At 36.9% G+C, this 10,094-nt stretch overlaps 1 pseudogene; it reads left to right on the plus strand.

The window, feature by feature from the left end:
- The first annotated feature begins 904 nt into the window (after positions 1 to 904).
- Positions 905 to 10,094, plus strand: part of LOC122441554 — a 19,863-nt pseudogene continuing 10,673 nt past the window's right edge.

Here is a 10,094-nt window from a genome sequence, read left to right on the forward strand (position 1 = left end):
TACATTGAAAAAGAACAAAGAAAGCTCCTGACATAGACATCAGAAAGGGGACAGAGACTGCCCCATTGACTAGTCTTCAGTTCAGTTCAGTTCAGTCGCTCAGTCGTGTCCAACTCTTTGCAACCCCATGAGTCACAGCACCCCAGGCCTCCCTGTCCATCACAAACTCCTGGAGTCGACCCAAACCCATGCCCATCGAGTCAGTGATGCCATCCAGCCATCTCATCCTCTGTCATCCCCTTCTCCTCCTGCCCCCAATCCCTCCCAGCATCAGGATCTTTTCCAATGAGTCAACTCTTCACATGAGGTGGCCAAAGTATTGGAGTTTCAGCTTCAGCATCAGTCCTTCCAATGAACACCCAGGACTTATCTGCTTCAGGATGGACTGGTTGGATCTCCTTGCAGTCCAAGGGACTCTCAAGAGTCTTCTCCAACACCACAGTTCAAAACCATCAATTTTTTGGCATTCAGCTTTCTTCACAGTCCAACTCTCACATCCATACATGACCACTGGAAAAACTATAGCCTTGACCAGACAGACCTTTGTTGGCAAAATACTGTCTCTGCTTTTTAATATGCTGTCTAGGTTGGTCATAACTTTCCTTTCAAGAAGTGAGCGTCTTCTAATTTCATGGCTGCAATCACCATCTGCAGTGATTTTGGAGCCCAAAAAAATAAAGTCTGACACTGTTTCCACTGTCTCCCCATCTATTTCCCATGAGGTGATGGGACCCGATGCCATGATCTTAGTTTTCTGAGTGTCACTAGTCTTATTACCAGGCCCACTGCCACCACATACATCTTAATGTAGCAAGATGAGTCAGAAGGTTCTTATTTAGGAGAAACATGTCCTTGAGCAGATACACTGTTGGTGTATAATCATTAGTACAGAGCTTAAGGGAAAATGTACCCTTGCGCAAGGTGAGCTGCTGTGTGTGTGTGTGTGTGTGTGTGTGTGTGTGTGATCATTACCTCTGGGCTTACAGGAAAAAGAAAAGAAAAAAAAAAAAAGGCCTTATATGACTAAGACAAAGGAATACAGGTTTGTTCTTTTCTCCTTCTTGAGAGCCCCAGACTCTTTTCTTCTCCTTGAGGGCCCCGACTCCTTATCAACCTACATAAGAATTAACTCTCTCACTACTGACACTGAATCAGGAAGAAACAGACAATCTGAACAGACTTATCATTAGTAATGAAGTTAAATATGTAATAAAGAATGGAGTTAAATGTGTAATAAATATTTCTCCAGCAAATTCAAGTCCATATCTAAAGCTCACAGAGGAATTGTCAATATAGTCAATAGTAGTATAATATCTTTGTATTGTGATAGATGGTAACTAGACATCATGGTGATCATTTGAAATATACAGAAATATCAAATCCCTTTGTTGTATATTAAGAACTAACATAATGTTGTATGTCAAATGCAAACAAATAAAAACTGCCAAGAAAAGGATCAGATCAGTGGTTACAAATACAAACACAAAAATAGGAGAAAGAGGTCAGATTTGTGGTTATCTGGGATGGAGAGATTAGATGAAGAGAGCCAAAAGTTATAAACATCCAGTTATAAGACAAATAAGACCTGGGGAAGTAGCATACCACATAATAAATATAATTATCACTGTTGCACATTATACATGAAAGTTGTCAGAATAAATTCTAAAGAAAGAAGAAAAATCAAAAGAAAAATACATATGATTTTAAAATTTCTTTAATTTTGCATGTATATGAGATAATGGATGTCCACTAAACCTATGCAGCAACCATGTTGTTATGTATGTCAGTCATTAGACTGTGTATCTTATATGGTTATATAAGTCAACCATACTTCAATAAAACTGAGAAAAAACTTGCCATTTGACCTGCAACCATGATGCATCACATGGGAGTCTGAAACAACAGAGAAAAGCATGGGAAATTTTGGAGGGACTATTATATACAAAATGTCTGTAAATGGAAACTGGGAGCTTGAAGTCTAGTGGTTTTCATTGGCTGAGTTTAAACAGTCCCTCATTGGCTGAGTTGTTGCTAGGCAAGGAGAAAGCCTTACTTCCTCCTGCTGGCCACAGTGAAGTAGTGTCACTTCCTGCAATAGATGCAGCGCACCTCTTTCCTGTTGGGTTCTGTATTGATGTGCAGTGGTACATGCATGAGAGAGCTTTTTTTTTTTTTTTTTTTTGTCCTCCAAACTCCATTTTAATGAGGCTTCTCTTTAATTTTCACAGAAGAATGGATAAACAGAACACAGAGGGGTTTTATGGCAGTTAAATTATGTGTATGATACCATGGTGGCATATAAATGTCATTATAGTATAGTACAGTGCTATTCACTCAGTCTTTCTGACTGTGATCCCATGGACTGTAGCCCATCAGGCTCTTCTGTCCATGGAATTCTAAGACAAGAATACTGGAATGGGTTGACATGTTCTTCTCCAGGAGATCCTTTAGGTAAAAATCCATAGAATGCACTATATTAAGAGTGACTCTAATGTTGACTATATGCTTTGGGTGATAATGATATTTCAGTAACAAATCAGGTCCCTTAAGTGTAACAAATATAACACCCTAGTTCAGGATGTTGATAAGACGAAGGGCTTGGATGTTTGTGAGGGTTGAGAGCATAAACAGTTTATGCAAGCTCTCTCTATTTTCCACTCAGATTTGCTGTGAATCTTAAAATGACCCACAAAGATAAAGTCTACTAAAAACATGATGTTTACATCAGGAATTGAAAAACATGTTAGACGAGTTTCATTACAATTAAAAATTCTATTCTGAAAAAGAGACTTTTGAGACAATGAAAAGGCTAACCACAGACTGTTGGAAAGTATTTATAAAAGACATGTTAAATAACTCATATCCAAAATGTATAAAGAACATTTGCTGAAACGTTGGAGAAGACCTAAAATAAGAAACAAAAAAAAAAAAAAAATCCAACAGAGAAAATGGGCAAATGATCTGTATAGACAACTTGCCAAAGAAGATACACTGATGAAAACAAGCATGTGAAAAGATTCTGAGCATTGCATTTTACTGTGTGCTTAGTCGCTCAGTTGTGTCCGACTCTTGGCAACCATGTCCATGGAATATTCCAGGCAAAAACACTAGAGCAGGCTACCATTTCCTACTCAGGGGTTCTTCCCAACCCTGGGATTGAACCACTGCTTCTTGCACTTCCTGCATTGGCAGACAGATTTTTTTACCACTGTGCCACATGGGAAGCCATCACATTTCATTAGGGAAATGAAAATAATATATGATAAGTTACCACACATACACATTTATTGGGCTGGATATATTGAAAATACTGACATTACCAAATATGGGTGAGGAGACAAGGACATGGGAAAATTCATTCATTATACTTTGCATATTGAATGCAATATGGCATTATTATCACCAAAAGTCCATAATTTGCATTAGCATTCACTCTTTGTGTTGCATGTTCTATGAATTTCAACTGTTTCTATGATGTGTAATGTATCCACCTTTACAGTATCATGGGATAAATCTGTCCTATGTATTCCCCATGCTTCTCTTGCTGCTGCTAAGTCGCTTTAGTCGTGTCCAACTCTGTGCCACCCAATAGACAGCAGCCAACCAGGCTCCGCCATCCCTGGGATTCTCCAGGCAAGAACACTGGAGTGGGTTGCCATTTCCTTCTCCAATGCAGGAAAGTGAAAAGTGAAAGTGAAGCTGCTCAGTCGTGTCCGACTCTTCGCGACCCCATGGACTGCAGCCTACAGGCTCCTCCGTCCGTGGGATTTTCCAGGCAAGAGTACTGGAGTGTGTTGCCATTGCCTTCTCCATGCTTCTCTTAATCACACCCATTTCTTCTTCCCTCCCAACCATTGGCAACCACTTGACATTTTTACCGCACCTTTATTTTTATCTTATATCATACAGTTGGATTTATGCAGTATATATATTTTCAGATTGGCCTCGTTCATTTAGCAATATGCATTTAATGTTTCTCCATGATTTTTGTGGTTAGATAGTTCATTTCTACTTATTGCTGAATAATATTCCATTGCATGGGTGCTTCACAGTTTGTTTATCAAATCATCTATTGAAGGACATGAAGTGTACTTTTTGCATGCACCTAAGTTTTCAACTAATTTGTGGGACACCTAGAAACAGATGGCAACAGGAAAATATGGCAAGTTTATGTTTAGCTTTGTAATAAACCACCAAACTATCTTCAAAGTGAGTGTGCCATATTGTATACCTTATTTAATATCATGATTTAAAATATTACTTATAAGTGGTGTTTCAAATCTAATTGCACAGCACTGACACATTTCTCAAACTTAAAAAAATATCCAATTGTCTACCAAATATTTTTGTTTATATAACCTAAGACTACAAGGATTTCAACCTGTGCTCATTGTCTTACTGATAATTCTAATGTCTTTCATTGGTCATTAATTTCCATTACTCCCTGGTTTTAAATTTAGTCTTGTGCAAGAAAAAGCTATGCACAGAGAGCAAACCAGGAAATGAATGAGTCATCAGTACAGTTCTCAGTATTGATCTTCCCCAATGTAAAACCTGAAAAGCCCTTGACCTCTGTGAGCTTCAGTTTTCTTTATTCAATTAATATATGGTAAGTAAGCTAGATTATTTCAATAAAATATGTTACAGAGTAAGTGTATATTTACCAATGTAAGTTAGAAAAACAGTTGGATATAAATTTGAAAATAGTATGAGGTATTAATTCAGTTTACTGAATTAACTACTAGAAATTAACTACTAGAAAAGCTAGAGGTCTATGTGAATCTGTTGTTCATCTGCTATTAGTCTATATTTCCATGGTTGGTGATGTGTGCAGTCCACAGCATGGAAACTGGGTCCAGGAACCACACTACGTGGACTGCACTTGCAAATAAATTACAAAACCTATAAATCTGTTGCCTAAGGCACAGAAGGACACCTTAGGGCAGTGGATGAGACTGACCTACTTCCTCTTTTAACAATGACATTGTTTTTCTTCTATTATCCAACATTTTCCACCATCCACTTGCATATTTTCCTCTATTTTTGGTCAACAAGTTACTAAAAACTCCAAGACCTTGTGTCTATCTGGTTACTGAGTACAAGAGCATTCAGTTGCTATCCATATAGATTGAATAGACAAATAAAAAGTTGAGTTGATTATATCTGGGTAATTCCTTCTAGCAAAGGAAGGAAAACTTTAGGGACTAATTATCTTTAGGTTGCCAATGTTGTACATCACCATGACTTAAAATATTCCCTCTGGTATGTAAAGAGGAAGATTTTTTGTTTCAGTATTCTGTGAGAGGATCTCTGTCAAAAATGGATGGGTATACTTGACACTAGTTCAGAGAGTCTTCTAACAAGTAAGTGACATATAATTTCAATGTTTGTATTCAGAGAGGCATTGTTTCAAAATAAGCCAATATCACTTTTTAATATATCTCCAATAGGCAACCTAGAAAAATGATACTGATGAACCTGTTTTCAGGGCAGGAATAGAGATGCACACTTAGAGAACAGACTCGTGGGCCTATCAGGGCAATGAGGTGGGATGGATTGAGAGAGTAGCACTGAAATATATAAATTATTATATTTATATATACTGCCCACTGCCCTCCACAGAAGTCTTCTCTCTGCCTAGTAAGATTCTGAAAGAGTAATGAATAAATGGTGATTTCATGATACAGAGGACAATCAGAGAAGGGAAGCATAAGTAATCGGTATTGAGTGTTATGATGATATTGTGATTCTCAAGTCAGGCTGTTTTCTAGGGCATCAATGGACCAGATGGACAGGGATTTTAAACAATTTTTATTTGGACCTTTGGGGGGATAAATAATATTGGGACAACCCATTAACTGGAACCAAATGTCCACTAGTTGAAGATGCACCGTATTCCTGATGCTGCTTTGTCTCTGAACTCATGTTTGTGCCATATTCTTTTGTGAATATGAGACAAGGTATTAACCTTTCTCTGGAAAAAAATAAATTTGGGCCTGTGATCACATAAATGCCACAAATAAAAGTATCTATCAATATCAGAAAGATATGAATAACGTACAGCCCCTAACAGCATGCTCCAAGGCCAATAATTCATGTAAATAAAGGCTGAATGCTTTAGATGCCCATTTTATGGTTATCAGTGTCCCAGTTGTCTTACATGCTCAAGTAATACATCACAAAATACATCCTCTACTACAAGATTTATACCTGATTCACAGTTATTTAAACCTGATCTTGGGAATATTGTTGCCTTGATTTTTGTTGCCAGAAGGCCCTGTAAATTTAATATAAGACTCTATAAATTTGTTTTAGTATACTTTGTAATCAGAATAGTACTAGAGCAATGACAAAAGATGATTATAAGGAGTAGTGTGGAAAATTTGATTAAAAGGCACTTAACTAAGATCCTACATTGTACAATGTTTTTAATTACTTCAGAGAGTATATCCTGAAAACACATAGTTTGCAAGATATTTTTTTTGCAAGATGGAAACTAAAATAAGCACATCCATTATTGCAATATAAACAACTTTATGTTATAAAATCATGTTACAAAAATCCTGTAATCAGAAGTCCATTTTTTTTGACACTTCAGTCCTGAAGTTCACAGAAGACTGCAAGATGAGATTATGACCAACATAGACAGCATATTAAAAAGCAGAGATATTACTTTGCCAACAAAGGTCCATTTAGTCAAAGCTATGGCTTTTCCAGTAGTCACGTATGGATGTGAGAACTGGACCACAAAGAAAGTTGAGCACTGAAGAATTGAAGCTTTTTAACTGTGGTGTTGGAGAAGACTCTTGAGAGTCCCTTGGACTGCAAGGAGATCCAACCAGTCCATCCTAAAGGAAATCAGTCCTGAATATTCATTGGAAGGACTGATGCTGATGCTGAAACTCCATTTGGCCACCTGATACAAAGAACTGACTCATTTGAAAAGACCCTGATGCTGGGAAAGATTGAAGGCAGGAGGAGAAGGGGAGGACAGAGGATGAGATGGTTGGATGGCATCAACAACTCAATGGACATGAGTTTGAGTAAACTCCAGGATTTGCTGATGGACAGAGAGGCCTGGCGTGCTGCAGTCCATGGGGTCACAAAGAGCTGGATACGACTGAGCAACTGAACTCAACTCAACTCAAGACCTATTTATTGTGAATACTTGGTTTTGACATTACTTCCATTATTGAGATCCCTTTATTCCATTTACTACTCTCTAAGAGCTTCCATTGAATCTTAATTCTTATTAAACATTCACTTTAATAAAGTATTTCTTGATTTGAGAACTCTAACATCCCTTTTATAGAATGTAGTCCTTTGTTCAGAAGTCAAAAAGTATCCCTGAAGTGTTCTTGAGAGCACAGAAAATATTTTTTGAAAACATTAAAAAGTAACTGATTGAGACAGCCAAGGTTGTTTGGAATACGTACAGACAGAGACGGGCCTTGCTTCTGCAGAGGGGATGAGGAGCTCTAACGTCACCTGAAGCCGTGTGTGCTGCTTGCTAGCCACGCCGCCCTCTGTGACCCCGCGGACTGCAGCCTGTCAGGTCCCTCCGTCCACGAGATTTTCCAGCAAAGAATACTGGAGGGGCTGCCATTTCCTTCTCCAGGGGATTTTCCCAACCCAGGGATTGAACCCACATCAAACTGAAACTACCGATTCAATATTTAATGAGGAAAATGACTAAAACTTGATTATGCGGCATATATTTAAAAATCTTAATTTATTAAATGCACATGTCCCAATGAAAAAAAAGAAATGTTATGCCTAGAAATGGGTGGGTTTATGGGATTGATTACATACAAACAAACTATACATACTCAGGGGAATGGAAAAAATCATGGACTAGTGTAGTAACAGGCTTTCATATCATTTTACATCCAGTGCCTACCATATTCTCCTGTGCCAATATTTTATAATCAGTTCAGTTCAGTCACTCAGTCATGTCTGACTCTTTGTGGCCCCATGGACTGCAGCACACCAGGCTTTCCTGTCCATCACCAACTCCCAGAGCTTGCTCAAACTCATGTCCATTGATTCAGTGATGCCATCCGACCATCTCATCCTCTGTTGTAACCTTCTCCTCCAGCCTTCAATCTTACCCAGCATCAGGGTCTTTTCCAATGAGTCAGTTCTTCACATCAGGTGGTCAAAGTATTGGAGTTTCAGCTTCAGCATCAGTCCTTCCAATGAGTATTCAGGACTGATTTCCTTTAGAACAGGTGGTGTGATCTCCTTGCTGTCCAAGAGATTCTTAAGAGTCTCCTCCAACACCAAAGTTCAAAAGCACCAATTCTTAAGCACTCAGCTTCCTCTATAGTCTAACTCTCATATCCATATAAAAGTACTGGAAAAACTATAGTTTTGACTAGCTGGACCTTTGTCAGCAAAGTAATGTATCTACTTTTTAGTATGCTGTCTAGTTTGGTCATAGCTTTTATTTCATATTTTTATAATGTATTATAACACCTCCCTTTTATTCTTTTAAATGAATAAGGGAAAGGATAATCTTATTGTAATGATTAAAATTTCAAGGCTCACTTTCATTATGTTTTAAGATCCTTGCCCATGTTCACAGAGTGCAAAGAGATTTGTTCCCCTGTGTGACATTTGAAAGTGAATAACTTTATCAGACATTTTCTAGAGTTGTTTGCAATTTGAAGGAAGACGATGTGCATTACAAGTTTGTTGAAGAGAAATACATTTGTCAAGAGAGAAGAAGATGTAAAAAAACAAATTTTTATCTACTTTTCCTTTTATTGTCTGTTTTATACATTTAAAACAACGTGTTAGAGGTACGGGTGGGATTCAAAAAGGAAGGAATGCAATAGGAATAATAATCTTGTAGGTTTCATGTCAATGAATAACATTTCAGTTCATATTTTTTTTCTTTTAAAAGGGTCCCTTATAACATCATCTTCACACACAAAAAAATCTAAAGTTTTGATCATGGATTGGCCCATGATTATATATCTTTCTACATTTGAAAAAGGAAACTTAGTTGAAAAATGACTGTTCAAAATTTAATAATAATCAACTCTGCAGGACCAAATATAATTAAACTAAGATGTCAAACACTTATTAGCTACTATGTCTCTTCTAGAAGATCTCATCTCTCCATTTTCTGTTTCTCTGTTCTGTTCTGTGAATGGAGGCTTTTCCAAGATCAGAATAATTTAGTAAACTCTACTGGGAACATAAACATGGTCTGATCCTATACCAGTTTTCTAGTGACACAGATTCCTAAAAAAAAAAAAAAAAAAAAATCAACCTAGGTCTAGGAGGTTTAAACTAAAAACTCAAATTGTGAAAACATGAACTACTGAATAACAATCCACTATTTTTTAACTGGAAATGTAATTTCAGAGGTACTTAGTGTTCTAAGGAATTCTGTTCAGGAATGGAGAATGAAAAATAGAAATGAGGATGTCCTGAGGATATACCAAATATGAAAAAGACATTCATTTCTGTTCATTAGTATTTGTCAACTACTAATTATGACAAAAACCTTAAAGTTTACAACACATTATTTAAATGCTATAAGTGTTTCCTATTTGTCTTTTCAAGGTGTAATCAAGGGAGCAAGTATGCCGTGAAGAGACAGATCATTACACAGGTATAAATAACACAAATTTCTAATATGTGTATAAACCTATGTGGCATATAAATATATGTACAAAATTAAGACATTACTTATGGGGTAAAAAGTGCTGTACAACCTTGTATTTATATCATAAACCCCCAAGAGATATCAAATGTTTCCTAAATGCAGAGTAACATATCAGCAAAACAAGGGACACACATTTCATTAAATATAAAAATGTTAATCATATGCAACAACTTGGATGAACCTGGAGGACATTAAGCCAAGTGAAATAAGCCAGATATAGAAGGACAAATTCCTGATGATTCCATTTGTAAGAGGTTATCACAATAGTCAAAGTGATAGACAATAGAAAGGTGGTTGCCAAAGACAAGAGCAAAGTTTTTTTTTTTTTTTTTTAATTTTTTTATTAGTTGGAGGCTAATTACTTCACAACATTTCAGTGGGTTTTGTCATTGTCATACATTGATATGAATCAGCC

Source organism: Cervus canadensis, chromosome 5 (genome assembly GCF_019320065.1).
Source record: "Cervus canadensis isolate Bull #8, Minnesota chromosome 5, ASM1932006v1, whole genome shotgun sequence".
In the NCBI taxonomy this organism is placed as follows: Eukaryota; Metazoa; Chordata; class Mammalia; order Artiodactyla; family Cervidae; genus Cervus; species Cervus canadensis.